This window comes from Arvicanthis niloticus, chromosome 12, assembly GCF_011762505.2.
Source record: "Arvicanthis niloticus isolate mArvNil1 chromosome 12, mArvNil1.pat.X, whole genome shotgun sequence".
In the NCBI taxonomy this organism is placed as follows: domain Eukaryota; kingdom Metazoa; phylum Chordata; class Mammalia; order Rodentia; family Muridae; genus Arvicanthis; species Arvicanthis niloticus.
Window position 1 is genome coordinate 13,862,784 of NC_047669.1, and position 24,004 is coordinate 13,886,787.

Genomic DNA, 24,004 nt, shown 5'->3' on the forward strand with positions numbered 1-24,004 from the left:
TTCCACCAGAGAACTCCTAAACCTGATAACAACTTCAGCAAAGTGCCTGGATATAAAATCAACTCAAACAAATCAGTAGCCTTCCTCTACTCAAAGGATAAACAGGCTGAGAAAGAAATTAGGGAAATGACACCCTTCACAATAGTCACAAATAATATAAAATATCTTGGAGTTAATCTAACCAAGAAAGTGAAAGATCTGTATGACTTCAAAGAACTTCAAGTCTCTGAAGAAAGAAATAGAAGATCTCAGAATATGGAAAGATCTCCCATGCTCCTGGATTGGCAGGATTAATTTAGTAAAAATGGCCATCTGGCTAAAGCAATTTATAGATTCAATGCAATCCCCATCAAATTTCCAAATCAACTCTTCACAGCGATAGAAAGAGCAATTTGCAAACTCATTTGGAATAACAAAAAAAAAAGCAGGATAGTGAAAAATATTATCAACAATAAAAGAACTTTTGGGGGAATCACTATCCCTGACCTCAAACTGTACTACAGAGCAATAGTGATAAAAACTGCATGGTATTGGTACAGAAACAGGCCGAAAGATCAATGGAATAGAATTGAAGATCCAGAAGTGGACCCACACACCTATGGTCACTTGATCTTGGAAAAAGAAGCTAAAACCATCCAGTGGGAAAAGGTCTGCATTTTCAACAAATGGTGCTGGCTCAACTGGAGGTCAGCATGTAGAAGAATGCAAATTCGTATCCCCTTGTACAAAACTCAAGTCCAAGTGGATAAAGAAACTTCACATAAAACCAGATACACTGAAACTAATAGAAGAGAAGGTGGGGAAGACCCTCAAATACCTAGGCACAGGGAAAAAGTTCCTGAACAGAACACTAATGGCTTATGCTCTAAGATCAAGAATTGACAAATGGGACCTCATAAAATTGCAAAGTTTCTGTAAGGCAAAGGACACTGTCAATAAGACAAAATGGCAACCAACAGATTGGGAAAAGCTCTTTACCAATCCTATATCCGATAGAGGGCTAATATCCACTATATACAAAGAACTCAAGAAATTAGACTCTAGACAACCAAATAACCCTATTAAAAATGGGGTACAGAGGTAAAAAAAGAATTCTCAACTGAGGAAAGTCGAATGGCCGAAGAGCACCTTAAAAAATGCTCAACATCTTTAGTCATCAGGGAAATGCAAATCAAAACAACCCTGAGATACCACCTCACAGCAGTCAAAAACTCAGGTAATAGTTGATGCTGGTGAGGATGTGAATCCAGAAAGAGGAACACTCCTCCATTGTTGGTGAGATTGCAAGCTGGTACAACCACTCTAGAAATCAGTCTGGAGGTTCCTCAGAAAATTGGACAAAGTATTACCTGAGCATCCAGCTATACCACTCCTGGGCATATACCCAAAAATGCTCCATCATATAACAAGGAAATATGCTCCACTATGTTAATAGCAGCCTTATTTATACTAGCCAGAAATGGGAAAGAACTCAGATGTCCTTCAACAGAGGAATGGATACAAAAAAATGTGGTACATTTACACAATAGAGTATTACTCAGCTATTAAAAATAATGAATTCAAGAAATTCTTAGGTAAAAGGATGGAACTAGAAAATATCCTGAGTGAGGTAACCTAATCACAAAAGAACACACATGATATTTACTCACTGATATGCGTATATTAGCCCAAAAGCTTGAAATAGCCAAGATTCAACTCACAGATCACATGAAGCTCATGATGAAGGAAGACCAAATGTGGATTGCTGGACCTACTTGGAAAGAGTAACAAAATATTCAAGGGAGCAAATATGGAGACAAAGTGTGGGACAGAAACTGAAGGAGGGGCTGTCTGGAGACCATTCCATCTGGGTATCCATCCCATGTGCTGTCACCGAATGTAGACTGATATGGACGTCAGGAAGTGCATGCAGACAGGAGCCTGATATATCTGTCTCCTTAGAAGTCTGCCAGAGTATGAAATATTCAGAGGCAGATGCTCACCATTGATCTGATCAAGGGGTTCCCAATGGAGGAGTTAGAGAGAAGACTGAAGGAGCTGAAAGGGTTTGTGGCCCCATGAGGAGAGCAACAATACAAACCAACAAGAGTAGTTATACTGAACTGATTGACATTGATTTTATTTGCACTTGGAGCTCATTACACTAAAAAAAAGATATATTATTATGTTGTGTATCTGTGTGAACTGTGGAATGAAATTAGTGACAGGGTTCTAATAAAGCAAACTTGTGAAAGTCTGTCTCTCTAAATTCTGTAAGAATTTAGATCTATGATGAATGTTCCACATCTACACTGTGTAAATGTTTAAAGAATTACATTGTATAATTAGAGCAATTTAGAGGTAGGTGACAATGTCATTCTGTTGAAGTCTTTAATCCATAAACATGGATGCCCATTGACTTTTTAAAGATTAATTTATATGTATACATATATATATATTTACATTAAGTAGGGTTGTGTACAAATTCTATATGTTTTATTATATTCGATGACTAAATATTTCCTTTTATTTAACAATTGCCAGTGGTTTTACAGTATACATTTTGATTTCTAGGTTTTTAAAATATGTGTAATATGTAATTGATTTTCTTGTGTTGCTCACAAATCATTCAACTTTGTTGAACTTACTTAACAGTGTTAAAATTTCTAAAACACAGAATATAAAATGGGAAGGGTAAGGATGAGTCTAAATAAACAAGATGGATTTTTTTGCTCCATACAATGCATGTATTAATATTTTGCAATAAACTCAACAATGATGTATACAATTAAGATATATCAAAGGTGTAAAAAAATAAGAAAACTTGGAGCACACAGTTGACTTCTATACTGCTTCTGAAAAAGAAGAAAATAGATAAAAAGGTAACTTGGCAGTTTTTGGGGGGGGAGTGGGGGTGGTTGGTTGGTTTTTTGGTTAGTTGGTTGCTGTTTTGAGGCTTTTTGAGAGAGAGGGTCTCATTGGGTTACCCTGCCTAGTCTGGTACTTGCTGAGATGAACAAGCTGCTGTTGCTTTCACAAAGATCTACATGCCTCTTCCTCGTAGGAAAGGAGATTACAGGTGCAAATCACCTTGCTGGCTCTCCTTTGGAGTTTTAGTTGTAGAGTTCTTATCTTGTGAAAATAGGGTCTATTTTATTTTTTCCTGTATTATTTGTAACTTTTTAACTTACTGTCTTTACTAGAACTTCCACACAGACAGTGTGGTGCCAGAAGTCACTCTTATCTTGACCTAATTCTGAATAGACAATATTCAATATTTTACCTTTAGAGATGATATTGTTGGATGCTTTGGTAGATCCTCTTTGTTAAACTGAAGAAATTATATTTGTCATAAGTTGTATCATGAGACTCTTTTATTTTGTATGATGAATTAATGTTGAATTTTGTCAGTTTATAGTCTGAGCTAATTGATATAATCACATACTCATTACTTATTACTTGTTGATTAGGTAAATTAAAGTGATTAATTTTTAAATGTCAAAACAGCCTTCCATACTTAGAAAGAGTTGTTGGAGACTTTTATATATAAATGCATGAGAAGTATTAGTCTTCTCCGCCCCCCCCCACACACACTTATTTTTACTTTATGATGTCTTTTCTGATTTTGGTATTACTTACAAAGCTTTTAATATGTATTGATAAATAATCACTCCTCTTTTATAGACTTTAGAAGATTACCTGGAATTTACATCTGTTCTCTAAGTGGTAGGATTCTTTAGTCAAAACTACAGGGCTGGTTTCACTGGAGAATATTGAATTTTGTTTACAATATATTTTGATCAATCATAACTCTATGGGGTTGATACTAGTAACCTGTATATTTTATGTAATACTGAGGTATACCCCTATCCTAGGGAAGTTTTAAAGTGACAGTTCCAATAACTGTATAGAACTCAAGCTAATTAATGCATCTTTATTGACTTCGGTAATTCATGCTTTTAAAGAAAATTGTCAATTTATTCTAAATTGAATTCATGTTACTGCTGTAGTTACTTTTCTAATCCTGTGGCAAGTAACCTAATCAGGGCAATTTATAAAATGAAGAATTTAATTAGGCTTATGATTTCAGAGGATTAAAGTCCATATGATTACAGAGTAAAGCCATAGTGGTAGGAACTGTTGAGAACTCACATTTTGATCCGCAAGCAGGATGCAAAAAGGGAAAATCCTTCTGAAACTTAAAGCCCACCCTCAGGGACATACTTCCACCAATAATGCTATACCTCCTACTCCTTTCCAAACAAAGTATTTGAAAATATGAGTTCATGTTGACCATCCTCATTGAAACCACCACAGCTAAAAGAATTGTATTCTTTTATTTCTATTTTGATTGCTACAATGACTCTAGCGGAATCACCTATTTCATTATTAATATTAGCAATTTACGCCTTCTCTGATTATTTTATTTGTCCATCTTGCTAGATATTTGCAAAGCATATTTTATTTTTTCACCAATGAACCATAATTTCCCCTGCCTCATTCTCTGTATTGTGTTCAGGCTACTAAATATTACCTATTGCTTGTAATATCTTTATTCTCTTCTTTCTTTTGATCTTGAAGTAACAACTGAGATTTGAATCTCTATCTGCAATGCATATAAAAGATATATCTTATATTTTATTCAGTTTTATTTGTTGTTTTTTTTGGCATCTTCTTTGAACCTTGTTTTTAAAAACTATTATTGTATAAGTTTGCATATTTTTCTGTCATCTTTTGAATTAATAACTTTTAGTCTGATTCATTATAGTCACGGAAAAATGTTCTTTAGAAAATGTGTTTCCACTAATGGCATATTGATATGGACTGAAAGTTTATTCTCTTTAAGTTTAATTCATGGTTTGACATTCTAATTCCCAATGTGATGGTTATAAGGGGAAAGGCCTTTTAAAGAAAATGAACAACAAGGCCATGAGAATTGAAAGTGGCCATCCATGATTCCCTTACAGGAAGTAAAAGATACTAACAGATCTCTCTCCCTTCCTCCCTACCAGCTCCCTCTTTTCCTGCCAGCTGTTGACACTCCAAGAAAGCAGCTGTCTGAAATACAGAACTCATCATGTGATATCTTGATATTAGTATTTACCATCTTCTAAACCTCAAAAGTGAGAGGCAGAAATATTTGCTACTTAAACAGCTTGGAGTCTGGGTTAACTCATTTTGATATTAAGGATTCCGTAAATTTTTACTGATAGGAAAGGGAGATGTTACACACTGGTACTCCATTTTTTCTTCGGGATTACCCAAGTCTACCAATGTTATTGGTTCACATACTGGAAACATAAGTTTAGGATTCTCAGTAAGTTGATTTTCATTTGAAACAAAAAGGGGAGCTTGTTACAAATTACACAAAGTACAATTAAACAGAACAGGTAAAAGGTAAAAAAAAAAAGGCATTTAAATTACAAACTTAAAGCATTTACTTCTGATAAACAAAAATGACAATGCATGCATTCTCCTGGAAGTTAAATGGGTATTGAGAGGTATTGAACATAACCATGTAATTTCTCCTACCAGGGCAAACAGGCTGAAGTATGAGGAAGTTGTTAGAAATATTTATGGTTGCTACTACAATGAAAAGGAGTGTCTATTGTATGTGAAAAAAAGGAATGTACTATTTGCAGAAATTTTACAGAACTATTGTTTCAATTTGGCAGAATAGAAGGTTAGGACCTATAGATATGGAGTGTGAGTGATAGCCCAGTCTAGAGTACTTACTGGTCTTGCAGAAGAACCATGTTTAATTCCCATCACCCATGTGATGATTCACAAACATCTGGAACGCCAGTTCCAGGAGATCTATGTCATCATCTGACCTCTGCAGTTGCCAAACACACATGTGGTACATATGCATACATTCATGCAAAACATTTATATACAAAAAATTTATTTTTTTAAAAAAAGGGAGACAAGTTTAAAGTGAAATTTCAAATTATCAACCACATTTTTTGCCCTCATAGTTATTTCACTTTCCCGCGAAACAAATGTAGGGCCTCTGTTCATGACAAAAATCTTAATAAAATGGAAAAAATACAAACATGAGAAAGCTGATGAAGAAAAGGTCAACTATGTGTTTTCTACTACTGCTTTTATCTAAGTATCCTGGATTCCTCTTCCCACAAAGGTGCCTGTCTCCCTTGTGATTGCTGAGGCCTCTCTTTTCATGTTTGTTCTTATGGGAGAAAGCCAGGGCTCTACCTTCTATTGTCTTCTTTTTATCTCTACTTTCTCTTTGACTAATTTATCCTAACTTCTAGAATTAGGTAGTATATGTATTGTCCATGTGACAGTTGTGTTGCCAACTCTGTGTTCAACAGCCCCAATTGGAGGATGAAGTGGGGCTACAATCCTCCAGGGCCCTACCACTCTACATTCAGTTTCTCAGTTTTAAACATATCATATTTATCTACTCATTGATGGATGGGCATTTGGATTTTTTCAGTGTTTGCTAATTGTTAGTACTTCAATGAACACCAATGTGCAAGTACATATGTTAATGCCCCTTTCATTTATTTTGTGTATGATGTTAGGACTACAATTATTTGACTATGTAACAATCCCATTTATAACTTTAAAATCAAAACCATATAAATTGCTATTAGTATGTGGCTTAGTTACTTTTCTATTGTTCTGACTGATAAAAAGAAACTATAAAGGAAGGCAACTTACAAAAGAACACAGTTATTTGGGGCTTTCAATTTCAGAAAGTTAGCGTCCATGATTGACACAGCAGAAAAGCATGGGAACAGAGAGATAGGAACAGCACTGCAGTGTTAGCTGAAAGCTCATACCTGCAGCTCCAAACACTAGGCACAGATAGCTACCTGGTAAGAATTTTGGCTTTTGAATTTTAAAAGCCTGCTCCTAGTTATATACCTCCTTCAACAAGGCCACACCTTCCAATCCTTCCCAAACACTGCCACTACCTGGTGATCAATTATTCAAATATATATAAACCACGGGAGCTATTCTCACTCAGACCACCAGAAATGCATATCTTTTTGTTTATTCATAATATATATATATATATATATATATATATATATATATATATATATTTCATTATTTAATGCTACAATTGAGATTTAAAGTTTGAAAAGACAGTAGATAGTAGATAGTTGGGTCGTGCTATGGACACTCTAGCTCAGCACTTACTCACTTTAAAATCAAGTTTATGTCTTTTATAGTTTCATGAAAATATTGATTTTTTTTATGTTTTACTCTTTCTGTTCCCTTTTGTTTCAGTTCATTTTCCTCAAGTTGGTCAAGTTTATTGCATGAGTACTATACTGATAATATCATCCCAGGAATTTTGATTTTGTTTTCCTGTTTTTGTTGTTAGTTTCTAGAATTTCACTTGTTCCTTTTGGCTATCTAAATAGTTTTATCTATTGTCCTCATTATTTTTTTTTAAATTACATAATTATGATTTTGGTTATAGTTTGATCTTTTCACCAATGTTTCTGTTACTTGTAATACATTTCAATATGTTTAAATTGACTGATCTTTCTTGGTTACAGGCCACATTTCATGGCATTTCAGTATTTAGTTATATTTACTAGATATTTTTTGGCATTAAAAATTGTTTAGACTTGATTTGGTGGTGGATAAACTCCTTGTCTTGTGGAAGAGTTGGGGGAAAAACTGAGGGACCCGGAGGGAATAAGAAGCCTACAAGAAGACTAACGGAGTCAACTGAACTTGACCCTGTGGGGTTCACAGAGACTGAACCACCAACAAAAGAGAATGCAAGGGCTGGACTTAGCACCCCCACACATCTAAGTAGTATATGTGCAGCTTGAATTTCATGAGGATCTCCCAACAATTTGAGTGTTCACTTACCCTAACTTTGTTGCCTGTCTGTGGAATACATTCCCCTAACTGGGCTGTCTTGTCTGGCCTCAGTGGAAATAATGTACCTAGTACTGCAGTGAATTGAGGTGCCTGGTTGGTACTTCCAGAGAGGCCTCTGCCTTCTCAGAGGAAAAGGAAAAGGGGGAAGGGAGGAGGAGTTGTATGAGTGGAGGGACTGGGAGGAGAGGGAGAGCTGCAATCAGGATGTAAAGAGCATTAATTAATAAATTAATTGATTAAAAAAAGATGCTTCATGTAGTATCTCCTACTTTTTTAGACTTTTTAAAAAATTTGTTCATTGCATTTTCTGAGACGACTTAGTTAATTTTAGGAAATAGTGCATTTTGTTTTTTAAATGTCTTCCCAGAAAGTCCTATGTAAAAAGTTTATTGCTATGTGATCTACTGAGAGGTGAGATCACCTTTAAAATTTTCTTTTTATACATTGTTAAATTTTAACAATTCATTAATATATATATATATATATATATATATATATATATATATTCCATTTTCTCTTTCCTCTTTCCATCCCCAGTGGTGCTATAACCTTTAAGGCATAAGACTTCATAAGGGGAAATTAGATCAAAGGAGCTGTGCTGCTGAAGAGTCTCTTGGGACGCCAGGCCCTTCTTGGTGTGTCTCTTTGCTTCTTGTCTTTATTAGGTGAACAGCTCTTCTCTGATATTATTATTCCTGTGCTTTTGTACAGTGTGGCCAGTGGCTCAGAGCAGCATGCCATTTGGCCATAGTCTAAAACCTCTGAAACTATAGTTAGAATAAACCATTCCTTCTTTAAGTTGATTATTATTTTTTTACAGTAATGGAAAGTTGTCTAACATACTCTAATACTAAGTAAGAACCTCTTCTTCAAACATACCTATGGAAAGCACCAAATGATCAATTTATATACTGTAAAGATGACTTTATCAATTAAAACTGATGATGTTCAAACATATATGTTTATTAAAATACATACAATAATTTTAAGGACATGTGGCATGAAGTCTATTCCAGATATGGTTCATAGCTTATAGGCCTGCAGCTCAAGCCATTACAAAAAGACCTAAGAGGTATTTGAAAGAATTGGTCATAGAATAGAAGGGAGATATGATATCTTCTAAAAAAAATGGTTTAAAATGTGCTTTGCTGACTTTTTATTTTTTAAAGTCAATGAGACAAGTAGCACAACTCGTAAGAAATGCTGGATTTTAGAAAGGACTGCTGAATTAGGTCAGCTTGTAGAAGACCTAATTTCAAAAAGGAAGAAAGGAAACATGTTATGTTTGGGAGGAGATTTTACATTTGTTCTAACAGGAAAAGAAAAGCTGTATCTTCCATCCAAATTATTGAAAATAAGATTTCACCAGGGAATACCCCTGAAGATCTTGGCTACAGATAAAAAGAGGGAGATTGGCAAGATTAGTAAAACAGGTAATGTATGTACTGATCCTGCTACCTTTGAGTGGGCTGAGACATGAAAAAATAGCTTTGGATAGCCAATATATCTTGTTGACTACAAAATCCTCAAGACTTTTATGATATTCTTTGAAATGGTATAGATATAAATTGATATTACAATTTGATTTAATACAAATTAATTTTTATAGAAAGACAATTGTCTTTCACCTGCTCAAAGGGAAAGAAAACATCCTTAGTTGATCTGTGCATGCTGCACATTCCATACAAATGCCTTTATAAAACTATGAATTGCATTTAACGTTTGGATATTGCAGAATGGAAGACCAAGAGGGCAGCCCTACAGGAGTCATCCTTAGAGATTCTGAGAAGACCTAATGTCCTATTCCCTGCTTCATCCTACTTCAACTGCATGTAAGCTGGTTCCTCTAAAGACTTGCTTCTGGGTATATTTTCATAACAGGTAGCTCACTTGGTCCAGCCTTTTAGACTGTTCCAATCAGAACTTCATTTAAGCCAGTACTTTCTCAGCATACAGAGACTAGACGACAGATGTTACAACTAGCTTTCTTAAGAATAACCATCTCTCTAATTTTCTTGAGCCCCGAAAAAGAATTTTCCCCAGTTGAGCAGGAAGCAATTTTAAGACTATCACCTGAGTTCTTTTCGTTGGGGTAGATAGTATTGGTAATTTTATGAGTTATACATATATTGTCACTTTAAGTTATGGATAACAAATATTTATGGTCTTGGAGAGGAAGGAAACTGAATAAAGAGCTTAGATTCAGGTATTTTATTCTTCCTTTTCTCTTTTCCATCCTTCTTTCTTAGGTAAAGGAAAGGGAGTTGAAAAGAAAAGGGGGGATATAGTAATATTATAAGAAATTAGACAAATGGGGTGGATTATTGAGTCTACTGTTAAACAAAAGCATTTTATAGCCACAATATTACATTGATAGATATCTTTATATTTTGATGCAAAATTGAGATTGCTTTTGATACACTGATATGGAATTATGTATATTGATAAAGGTTTAATGTTTTCATTGGTATAAATTTTGTATATTGATACAAAAATGTAAGAATATTTTAATAATATAGGCATGTTTCAATTTTTGGATAGGCATTGTGCCTATATAACCCATTTAAATATACGAAGTCTAGTCCTAGTCTTTTCAGTAGGTGCTATTACAAACTGTTTAGAATAATTAAGTGATGCAAATTAACAGTCAGTCAATCAAACTCATGGTCTTGTCAGATACTAGTCTGACCAAAATATACATCCAGTGTTGTACAAGTAATAGATAACTGGAGACAAGCAATGTCGCCTGTTCAGATATACTATGAACAGATAGATGTCTTCCAAAATCTCAGAGGCTCACAGAATATGGCATTTAAAGATGTTTTATTAATTTATGTTTTTCTTGACATTGAGACATGTCAGCTTCTGGCAGCACCACATTCAATTTGAAAGAAGCGGAGGAGCATCAAAAAAACCTCCATATGCAGTTGCTTCAATTGTGGCCGCTGGGTGAAGAAAATGCCATAACTATATCTACAGACAGACTGCTGTCCAGAAAGAACAAAAGAATGCAGGGAAGTCAACTGGCAAGCTCTGCCAAGAGAGGATAAGCAAGTCCTTCACAATTCCTGCTTCACAAAAGTCACAAAAGGGTAGATAGTCTGGCCCAGAAGGCTAAAGATAAAGGCTTCAATGTTATAGAGAATACTGGGGGCTGTCCAGGTAGTTAGCTTTCTCTCATTTCTATAACTTTTAGAAGCTGCATTCTTGTGCTTTCTGCACACTCATGTAATCTTTATTTCCTTCTCAGGTCCCTGATGAGGTTGAAGAATAGATAGTCATCATCATATTACTACAAGTTTAAGTTGTTTAAGATTGTAAAACATGTTCTAGGTCTAAAAAAGTAATTTTAGGACAGTAATATAACTTATGGTAGAAATTGATTTAGATACAGTACTCTGAACTCACTAGGCTGGGATAGAACACAGAAAACTTTTTCGTGAGTTGCCAAATATGAACAATCTGAACTTTTTTCTATTAAATATTTTATTTACATCCCAAAGATTGCTTCCCCTTCACAGAGTTCTTCTTTCCTTCCTCAGAGCACCCACCCCAGGCATCCACCCTCCCTGAGGCATGAAGTCTCTACAGGATTAGACATATTCTCTTCCACTGAGGTCAGAAAAGGCAATCCTCTGCTACACGTGTGCTGGGAGCCTCAGACTAGCCTGTGTATACTTTTTGGCTGGTAGCTTACTCTCTGAGTAATCCTAGGTATCCCAGAGTCAACTTTCTAAATGTAACTCTTATATAATATTTTCATAATAATTTTATAATTGTTCCTAAGGTATGTTGTTTGTTATTATAAGAGCAAGAGTCTTTTTATTTAGACAAAAAAAAAGGAAATTTTTGAGGTTTGGCTTATTGCTATGCTATGTATTGTAATACTAAGTTCTGTACCTGGAGGTCTAGGCTTGCACGTGAATTCTCACATTTACAAGCCTTTGTTGTGCAAACCTTGTTTCTTGATACAAAACTATTAGTTAAATAAAATTATCTACAGCAAATTTTGGGAGGAATTAGAGGTAGGTGGGTTTTAATAACCTGGATGGGGTTGGAGAAGAGAGGGGAGAGAAGAGAGACCAGATAAGGAGAACAAAGAAGAAAAGAAGAGGAAGCTACCAAGAGAGGAGATGGACCATGAGCATTTGGCCAGGAGAAACAGCAAGTATCTGGGGTATACAACTGGGGAGGTAGCCAGGTCAGCAGTTAAAAAAGTAGATTAGGGGTTACCCCCAATAATTGACGAACCCAAATAAAATAACCATAGTTTGAGTCTCATTTATCTGTAATCTGGCTGAGAATAAGCTTACATTGGTTCTACTACACATACCTTTTCTTACTTTCTCTCTCTCACATACAAAAAGCTATTGTTTATTATCTAGTGTTCTAAAGATATGTTTCCTATCAGTGTCTATCTTTGTTGACTGCACCTGGGATGGATACCAAGGTAGAATGGTCTCCAGACCCCTCCTTGAGTTTCTGTCCCACACTTTGTCTTCATATTTGCTCCCTTTAGTATTTTGTTACTCCTTCTAAGTAGGACCAATGCATCCACACTTGGTCTTCCTTCTTCATGAGCTTCATGTGGTCTGTTAGTTGAATCTTGGCTATTTCAAGCTTTTGGGCTAATATCCGCTTATCAGTGAGTAAATACCATGTGTGTTCTTTTGTGATTGGGTTACCTCCTCACTCAGGATGATATTTTTCTAGTTCCGTCCATTTACCTAAGAATTTGGAGCCTGATATAGCTATCTCCTCAGAGGTCTACCAGAGTCTGACATATCCAGAGGCAGATACTCACAGCTAACCACTGATCTGATCAAGGGTTCTCAAAGGAGAATTAGAAGACTGAAGGAGCTGAAAGGGTTGGTGGCACCAAAAGGAGAGCAACAATACCAACCAACCAGAGCTCCCCAGGATCTAAACTACCAGCCTGGAAGCACATAGGGAGGGACCCATGACTCCAGCTATATATGTAGGGGATGATGGCCTTGTTGGGAATAGGTGGGAGAGGAGATCCTTGGTCCCATGAAGGCTGAACACCAATGGGGAGGAATTCGTAGGTGGGGAGGTGGGAGTGAGGGACAGGTGGGGACACACCCTCATAGAAGCAAGAAGAGGGGGCTGGGATAAGGGGTTCCTGGGTGGAGGGGGGAATGGGGTAAGGAGATAAAATCTGAAATGTAAATATAATGCAAATAAAATAAAAATTTTTAAAAAGATGTGTTTCCTAATCATTTTTATGGCACATTGTTAAATCCAGTTTCTATTTCCTTACTGAGGAGAACTTGTAAACCAGTATAAATATTAAAGTAGAAAATTATGCAAATTTTGTATCCTTTCTAATCAGTTTTCTGTTTTTTCAAATACCTATGGGTTCATTTATTAATTTATCTATAAATTTAAATAGATTATTTCCATTTAACTTCAGGAAAGTCATTAACATCTTTTTTAGGTACAGTTTAAATTTTTTCCTTAATTTTTTATCCACTTTACATCCAGATCCTAGCTGCCACCTCCTCCCAGTCACCCCCTTACATGGCTCCTTCTTTATCTCCTTTTCCCCTCTCTTCTGATAAAGGGGAGCTCTCTCTTATTATTCATTAGAGTAAAATAAATACCTTTGAGCTGAGAATTCTGTCCCCATGAATATTTCATGTCCTTAAAGCGTTTGTTTCCTCTTTTGACTATTGTGGATAAAAGACATCTCACAGACACAATGAAAATAAGGCCCTTGGGAAATTCTCAGAAATTCTTTGTGTACTGAGCACACTTTTCTTGTAGCTTCTTTTGGTCTTCTCTATGCTACTGAAAATCAAGGCCATAAACATATATATATTCCATAATCTTCTCCCCACACTCAAGCTAGCGGTTGTGATGGGACATTAAGCTTGGGTATTATCATGTTTCCTAGGAGAGAGAGAGAGAGAGAGAGAGAGAGAGAGAGAGAGAGAGAGAGAGAGAGAACTCACAAGGTTTATTGTTCTTTGAAATAAAGTCTCAGTATGTAGCCCCAGCTGGCCTAGAACTGTCCATGTATGGCCTTGAACTCACAGAGATCTAGCTCTTTGTGTCTCCCCCATGGTTGAGATTAGAGGCTGTGTGCCATATGTATCCATGGTTAGAAAAATATTTTTCTTATAATATCATATTCCTTGAATTAAATTCCAAAGACCAGACAAACGTCTACATTCCTTTCTCTCACTTCCATAAAATATTTATCTTTACAAAATCATTTCATGTTAAATTATATTACATAGTTTGGGGCCTTTTCGTTCTCATGATTTCTCATTACTATTCCTGACAATTCCTCCTACCTCAATTTTCATTACTAAGTTGGAAATTCTAATTCATGTATTTCCTTTTTGTGGTAACCTAAATGCCTCACCTTCTACTTGCTAACTGTGTGACATTTACGATAAGATTTTTCTTTAAAATAAACTCCAGTTTTTAAAGGCTTGCAACGAGATGTCAGCAGAGTAACTTATTACCTTTTCAATGTTACCCTTTGCTCAGCTTCCTGTAATCCTGTCTTTAATTGCAAATGACTTTAATTATAGACTACTCTTTAAAATGAAGAACATAATGAAATATGAAACCTGGTATTGGCTTATGTGAATTCACTAGTTAACTAGTGTAAAATACTAAACAAGTTTCTAATGTAACAGAAAAATGTAACAATGAACTGTAGAACCAGGTGCACCTCAATGACACCTAAATAAATACTGAGAGACAAATTGCTCAATGTTAATTTATGCTTTGAGTAACTCACTGAATGGTAGAAAGGCCTAGGAAACAGGTTCTCATATCACAGACTACCTTCAAGAAGGATACAAAACTGGATTACTTAGCCCCGAAAGTCACAAGGAGTATGTTGAAAATATTTGGCTTAGACTTCTTATTTTACATAATTATCATCAACCTTTATTTTTGTATATGAGTAATTCTTGCCCCAATAGGAAAAAAGGATTTGTATTACGTTTCATTATTTTAAAAAAGAAATCACAGGACCAATTATTCATGTATACTATTATTTATTTGAGACTTATATTATGAATATTTATTGGTTGTGCTATTTTGTATAGATGATATGGTGTATAGGCAATACAAAATACTGAGCTTCATTACTTTAATTTTTCCATTTTTCCATGTGTGTATGGTACTCATGCATTTATGAATGTGTATAGTACACACATGTATAGGCACAGGTGCACATGTGTATGTGTTCTTTTGGAAATCTGAAATTGCTGTCAAGAATCATCCTTGATTCATTGAGACAGAGTCTTCCAATTGAGCTCCAGAGTTTCCCTTCTGCGAATAGGATTACAGGTGCATTCCTAAGCCAACCCAGCATTTATTTGGGTATTTACAGATTCCCAACTCAGTCCTTATTGTAACACCTTAAGCATTGAGCCATCTCCCTTGCAACATATGATTATCTTTAAAAGAATGTTTCTTCATCTGTTGCTTAAATATAATAATCTTATTTATTTATCTATGCCTAGTTTATTTACCAATTACTCACATAGTGATTTTTATTATCATTTATACTAGCTCTCAGATGTTCCTAGGTGTGTGCAGAACTCATTAGCTTTTGGTTGTGCACTGTCTTTATTGCAATCATTCTTGTTTAGGGATTTGTTTATATTGAGGCATAGAAAGCTTTTCCAGGCCTCTTTTGAATACTTACCATCTCAGTCATAGAACTAGGCTTTCTCTGTGGGTTTCTGACTCTTTTATTTATGGGACCAAAGGGCTTAGAATCCAAATTTGTGTGATGACAGGTGCAGTACAGTTAGGTATTTTTAGAAAGATGCCTATGGTGTATCTACTGAGCATGTTACATGAATCTAATCTGAGTAAGCATTGCTCAAACCTAAGCCGAGAACCATTTCACAAAATAAACACCTCACATTCTTCAAAACTACTAAGGTCACTCAAGAAAGAAAAGGCTAGGGGAAGCAGAGAAACTGTAAATAAAGGCAAGGTAATCTTGAGTAATCCTGCCATCGGGGTGGGAACCAACAGTACATTGCTATTTTAAATAAAGTATGATTACTGATTACATTCAGAGTAGAAAGACACAGTTTTCATGTGAAATGCAGAATAATAAAGTAAAAATTACTTACTATATGAAATTCCCTGGCAGTCTGGAATGATCAAGTAAAGGCCAGAACTGTGTGTGTGTGTGTGTGTGTGTGTGTGTGTGTGTGTGTGTGTGTGTGTACACTGTATTCATGTGAGGATATGGATGTGAATCCCCATTATACATATACAGAGACCAGATCAGGATATCAAGTGGTCTTCTCTATCATTCACTAGCTTCTCAAGACAAATTCTTGAGACAAGGTCTCTCAGTGAACCCAAAGCTCACACTTTGCTAGGCTGCCTGGCCAGAATGATCTTGGGATCCACCAGATTCTTGTCCCCAGTGCTGGGGTTATAGTACTCAAAGCTATACCTAATCTTCTTCCATAGGTACTGTAAATTTGAACTCTGAATATCAGGATCGCAAAGCAAGTACTGTTACTCAGAGAACCATTTTCTCCCAGACCTTTAATAGTTAGAATTAAATAACACAAGTCTGATTCCTAGCCCTTTCAAATATTAGCTATCTACATAATGATTATGAAGCCACTTAGTTACACTGATTCTCATGTGCATGATAACTATGTAGATATGATTTTGAATGGCGAGGTGACATTTAAAATAGGAGTCAATTTTATTCTTAATTCTGGTATCTGTATAATATCTCCCTTGTTACTTTGCTACTCTGTACAACATACTTTATTTACTATATGTATCAAATAATATAGTAGCATCTTGATGAAAATATGTTGTCATTCTTCCCATAACTTTACAGAACAAATCATGATACTAGAACACAAAGATGAACTCAATAATGTTTGTTGAGAGAATGATAAACATTGATATCTAGGTAAGGTTGCTATATCTGACTTCCAAATTTCTCATTATGCTATTTTAAAAGTCAGCAATGTGCCCTTTTTTTCTTCTTCTTGCTGATAGCACCTTGAAAACTGTCCTGAAACATATTTTTTGGTCAGTGGGAGTAGTATACTTAGTGGTGAACTGTCACCACTCTAGATGCAGTGGGTCCCGAGAGCACAGAGCTAATAAATGAGGCAGATTAAAGTCTCATGTTATTGGACTACATTGTGCGAAGGTATATCTCTGGTTATTCAATGGGTAAGTTTGTACCTGGTATTCTTATTTCTTTGAACCATCACCGGTCTCATATTTTGCAAACATTCATCTTTTCTCACTAGCCTGGAGTCAGTATAGATTTGTATCAGATTGGCTGTAATAAAGAGCTGACAATCAATAACTGGACAGGAAGTGAAGAGTAGAGCTTCTGAGAGAAAGAGTGATACTGGGAGAAAACAATGAGACAGAAGAGATTTGCCAAAGACACAGAAATGAACTGACAGACCAGAGCAAAACAGAGAGGTAGATTTAGTCACAAGGTGGTACATAAGGCCAGGAATAGTTGGGTTAAACTAGATAGTTGGCTTGGAAACTTCCAGCTAAATAGCCAAGATTTAAAATACCAAAAAGCTTCTATGTCATTATATACATCTCTGGTAGTCAAAGTTCCGCTATGCATACAATAGCCGACCTTATTCAGAGTATCAGACGGTTAATACTCTGAGGGTTAAGAAAGGTCACCTGAGCAAAGTTCCCATGAGTTCAAGTTATATATCGCAAGGACAAGCTACATGAGACAATACCACTTTTCTCCATAAAGGCATATGTACAAATAACAATAGGAAGTTGTAATGAATAATCTGGAGTAAACTCACTCTTATCCACTATACCTGGCAGGAGCATGAAAACACAGTGCAAGAACACTGTTTTGAAGAAACTGAGGTCACAAGACTCTGGTCTTGTTTACTTGGAGTTTTCTCACAAAACTTTATAATTCATTTCATTCTTGGACCATTTTCTGACAATACACATCAGTTATAGTCTATGTTATCACAACAAATTATCACAAACCTTATGTCTTTAAACAACAGTTGATAAATACTCATTTTTCTATAGTTTTGGAGTCTAGAAATGCAGGATTAATTTCAAAGAATTTCAGGGTTCTTTGCAAAGCATCAGAAAGAGAATCTTTTCTGTGCTTCCCTCCTAACATGTAGGAGCTTCAACCAATCCTTGTTTTTAATTTGGTCTCTGTCTTAATCTTCACATGAATTTTCTTCACTGTGTTTGTCTATATGTTTATGTAAAATGATGCCATTTGACTTGAGAATACTTTAAAGGAGGGAAAGATGAGTTCTCTTATTCCTGGTTAGAATGACAGTTTGTTTTGTGAACTAGAGTAGCCCACCTGTCTAAACTCTGTTTTTCTTTTAGTCTCAGATTCTCCATGATAGGAAGTACACATATCTAGAAATGACAGTCTTGTCCCAGGTCAAACTGGACTATAGAAAGATTTCTGGCTGGTAGACAAAAGCCAGAATTCTTCAGAAACTTGTGGAATGGGTTTCTACCTCATGAAATGAGTCCCTTTCTTTACCTCTGGCAGAAGGGACATGTGGCTCTGCGTTAACAAATACTCATGGTTCCATATTGAAGCCCATGCTGGCCTCCAGGTTCTTGCGGTCCTTGTTCACAAGCACCCATCATACACCTCAAAGCACACACACTAGCATCCTGACCGCTTTCCTCAGCTCTTGGTCTATTTATAAAGGCAAGGTTAGTAGCTCTCCCCTTACCCTGCCCCTCCATCCTACCCTGCTCTGCTCTACTGCTCCTTTTCTTTCTATACGCACTAGTCTCACTTGCTAGGCTCTGCTGTTTTTGCTTCCTTAGCCCTGGCCATGTTCAATATGTTTCTTTTTCTTTCGGAAGGCACAGGAGGAAACATCTGCATGTTCAAGTTCACTGTTCTTACAGATGCTATCAGCAGGGTCCCTCTCCTTGCACATCACAGGTATTTCTGCTAAATAATTTTTCAATATTATAAACAGAAAAGTAATTTTTAAATTATTGGATTATCATGTAATAATAATAATAATAACAAATATCACTACTATTTGCCTGCTGCCATTGCAGATTTTACCTCCATCCATCTTATGAAATACCACCTATAATCTATCATTTTTATATTTTTACCCAATAGTGAGTAACTGCAGAAAATCTCCATGATATGAATGTTGAATAAAATAATACAAAATAGTATGTACAGTATAACACCAAGTGTGGAAAAGAGTGATTTTCCACACCTACTCATCTGAGTGTGCATCCTATGCACTTATAAAGTACATACACATGCATACAAATTCACACATATGTCACCACAAAGAGCACAATGCACTTGTCACTACCTCTGACTTAGGATCTTGATGGTTCCTTAATGTTTTTCTTAGGTTCATCTAATTTCCTAAATTATCTAACAGATAAACATTACTTTCAATTATAAAGAATGAGTACAAGGTTGCAGTTTATAGAGCTAGTTAAGAAAACACCCTCAGGATGCCACGGAGAATCAGTAGTCAGACTCTGCAATGCTTCTTAACACAGAAGTTGAAGCAAGGGCATTTATGCTTGTCTATGCTCAGAACTTTGGTTGTTCCTTGGCTCAATTTTTTTTCTGGGCCAGCTTCTCTGTTATGAACTGGCAGTCAGGAGGAGGAAGAATAGACCATTCGCTTAATGGTGATGAATAGCTGCTTTGGTCCTTACCTGGAAGGCTGCAGTAACCTGGGTCTGCCTTTTGTGTGTGCCCGTGGGCAGCAGGCAAGAATTCTCCTGGTAGCTGGATGCTGGCGGGGCTCCCGCTTGGCGTGTGTCTGACATTGTCTGGGGAACACTTTGTGCCTGCTGAGGCACACTCCTCTCCCAGGGCCTACAGCTAAGAAAACAAAAGCTCTTGGTGCCAAGGCTGCCAGCCTTATCTGTAAATCACTTCTCCTTTTTTGTCTCTTCAAGGGTACACTGACCTTAGCACAGAGCTTGGGCAGGCAGCTCATCAATTTTTTACTGACAATTTAAAAGATCAAAGGGATTTGGCTTTCCTAGCCCTTGATTCTGCCAGGTTTTCTATATGAGTATCATTTTCCACCTATCAGTCACTAGCACCTTCAAGAACATGTGTGTGTGTGTATACACCTGTCCACACTCTGACAGGTGTATGCATGTACTTAGAGGTACTGGTAAATGATTATTCATATAAAACACATGTAAGAATCCTGCTTGATTGTTTGAAAAGTCTCAACTTTAACGTTAGTACATTTAAGCCTATTAGCATTTACTATGTGAAAATAGCAACAAAAAGATTACGGAAGGTAATAGGGTTTGGTCTCTAACTTTTTCTTTTAGTACTTTTACATTTATAAAAGGCAATTAAAAAGACCAGAAAGCTTGTTTGTAGCTGAACAGAGTAAAAACCTTACCTTAATCTCCTAATGTCTTATTCCAATACACCAAATCTGTCAGATATGCCTGTTTTGTTCATACACTGTGTACAAAAGAACACAATCTACACAAATGTGAACATGTTAATAATTTCATCAGTAAAAAAAAAATCATTAGCCATGTTAATTAGAACCATCATCACAGCCAGACATTGGTGGTGATTTTCATCATCTTTGCTATTTGAATTTTTAAAAAAATTTCGATTTAAATTTAAATTTAAGCAGTTGCTATCTTCCTGATGGCTGTACTTTAGCATACACTCTAGTCAACATGTATGCAGTGCAGTGCTGGGTATGTCACATGAGGAATCTCTGTTGTGCATCTTTATGGCCAATCTCAGGAATCAGTTTGCATAAATAGTACTCAATATAATAGAGTTTAAAGTCAGGGCCTAGTCTAAGCCATTCGTTTTCTTTGAGAATTGTTTTTAAGAAACATATCAGGATCGCATCATATCAGTCTCATTTGAGAAAGGATTCAACGTTTCTAACAAACCTTGTAAAGCTCTTAAGCAGAAGCTTTCTCTTCTGAGACAGTCTAGACTGCCTCCAGGTCACTGACTGGGAACATTTACCCCACAGGGTTCACAAAGAGGAAACACAGTGGCTACTTAAAACTCTGCATGAATAACCAGTCTGTTACAATAATCAGCTAGAGCTGTCCCCACTAAACGTTACATGAAAGACTCCAAGATGACCAGCCAAAGTGGAGGGATGTTGATCATTTCGGATTTTTTTGTTAGTCACTGAGATGCACTTAACCATCTCTGACCTGCTGTCTGACACACGGCCCAAATTATAGTTTAACAGCAATAGAAATCTACAGGCTTATTGAGCCCCCAGCGAGCAGCCAGAGTTATTAATTAACGTTGCAGAATGATTGTCTCTCACAGGGAACTGTGCAGGCTTTGTCTGAGACAGGAAGTGATGGGTCTCTGGGTACGAAATCCTTCTTAGGATTCTGGTTTGCAGCAGGGAATTTAGTGACAGCTATGGACATGTTTTGTTTCCCCAAAGTTAAAATCCAAATACCGCTCTGGATGGTTTTCAGAAGCTCTTCTAGAGTTTGTTGTGCAGGGTTTCAGGATGCCTTATTCCAGATGTACAGAAGTCACCAATTTGTTTCTTAACTCTGCTTCTCTCTCATGGCTTTTTCACATTCCTTAGACCTAAAATCAAATATGGTTCTTTATTTGAAAAGTCAAAAATGAAGCTATTCAGAGATATCAGGTTATACTCTAACTGTATTGGATCTTGAATAACTTTCAAAACTCAATGAAATGTTAACCCTCTTCCAAGAAGGAAGCCATGCGGCCCTGCAAAAATGGCTTTACCTTTGTTGGCTAGCATTCAGGATAGTCCCATTGTCTGGCTCAGCTCACTGCTGAGCCTCACTTGGGGCATCTCCTCTTCTTTGATTTGGCACTTCACAGACTCTAGTCTCTATTTTTAGCCTAACTGCCCCCTTTCCCCTGTAATATCCAACTGTTTAGTGATGCTGGTATTTTATAAACAGACTCAGGATTTAGAAGAAAACACAAAGCCATGACAGTCTGCAGTAAAACGAAAAGAAATCTGAACAAACAAAAATACGTTGAGGTTCAAAATATTTTGGTACTGGGATCAATGTGGCTACAGGTGTGAACTCTTTTGCTTTATTGTTTTTTTTTCTTCTGTGATAAGGCTAACTGTTGTCTACAATTCTTCTAAACATAACTTCTCTTAAAGCCTATTCTTTAGAATACCTAGTATATTAATTAACACATTGTGCAAATTAAGATGGCTGTCCAAGCAACCTGAATAATTGTAGCCTGGATGAAGAGATCAGAAGCTGCCCCTTACCTGTCTTTTTAGTGCTATTTGCATGATCATTAGATAAGGACAGAAGACACAGCTACACTGCCTGTGACTCTTCACATGGAATTAGAATCTCCTGTATAATCTTGTGTTATGTTAGACCCTTCATGTTCTAGGAGGAGTTCCTATGAGCCACTGTCTTACTCTTGATGATAGGCATTATCTTTGCCGTGGGCCTATGTGTTTTGCCCCAGAGATTACAAGATTTGTGTATAGTTCCTGAGTGCTGTTTGTTTCAATAACTCATGCCTTCATAATGCTTTCTGAGATGGCATCAGCTTAAATTTAGTTACATGTTGGCAAATAGTATCTAATTCAGTATCTAGTCATTCTTATGGGTATCTGTGCATGATCTTCTTCACACACACACACACACACACACACAGACACACACACACAAATATATCCACCCACCCACTCCCACCTCACCACCTTTGCATTCCCCTATGCTAGGGCATCAAACCTCCACAAGACCAAAGGTCTCCCCTCCCATTGATGCCAGATAAGGCCATCCTCTGCTACATATGGGGCTGAAGCCATGGCCCCTCCATGTGTGCTCTTTAGTTGGTGGTTTAGTCCCTGTGAGTTTTGGGGTCTCCGGTTGGTTAATTTTCTTAGAATTTTACACCAAGGCAGGAAAGGTAAATGATATTATTTAACTGATGAGGAATCTGAGGTTCACTAAAAGTCAAAGATCTCTACTCAAATCCACCCAGCTTAGACCCACATTTCTCCTATTCTTGATTAATGCTTGATCTCAAATATGGACAGTTATGCTATTGTTGATGTTGGACTGCTATCAGTGCACGGTGTTTTTTGGTCACCTAGTGTATGTCCATAGCATGACCCTTATGCCATCACACAAGGTTCATCCTTATAGTAGAAAGCACTGGAGTTCATATCTTATGAATGAGATGGTTTCTTACTGTCTTTGACCAGAGTTTCTTAATGCCATTATGTCAACAAAACTCTATCTATTAAGCTTCCTCTCTAGTGTCACTGCTGACATATTGAACACAGTTTTTGCTTAAGAAAGGGGAAAAATGAAGTTTGTTATGAAGTTTGGTTGTGATTCACTTACCTTGGTTCTTCCAATTCAGTTGTAATTCAATCACCCTGTAGATTATTCCAATATTTAGTAATTTCTCAAAGAGAACCAACGTGAATAGAAAAAAACACGTATCATGCTGGAAGGGTTGGAATCATCAAAAGAAGCAGGAGAAAGGTCCTGTGTATCTACTCCCAGAAAAAAAATGACAATAATACTTGAGCAATTTCATCACTGATTGCAAAATATACCAGTAGATGGTGCTGTGCATTCGAAAACATCCTGTCCTAGACCTGCCGGGTCTCCAAGGAGCCATTCCCTGAGGAAATGGAAAAGAGATAGCATTATCTCAGAAGAGAGAAATATCGAATAGTTGACGCAGTAAAAAGGCACAGGTGTGTGATTTGGAGCATAAAATTATTAGTTTTTACATGAAGTGTGAGAAAGAAAACCTTACTTATGTCTGTTAGAATAATTTTGGTGAGACAAATCTAACAGAAATTCTATGCAACCAAATGAGCAGTGAGATTATACAGGGAAATATTTGCATCCTCTTGACATCTATTTAGCTTGGCAAGTGTTACATAAATGTCCAGAGAGTTGCTACCCAGGTGCTGGTTTCTATGTCCCAATTAAGCACCAGTTCTTACTCTCAGTTCTTCCTGTTTCACAAAATCTCCTCCAAAACCACATGTCTATGAATGGTATGTATTCTGACAACCTTAGTCACCTTATGTCTTAATTTTTTTTTTTTGATACCTGTGGAACAATTAGAAAAATTTTGTTGTTGTGATGGGCATGG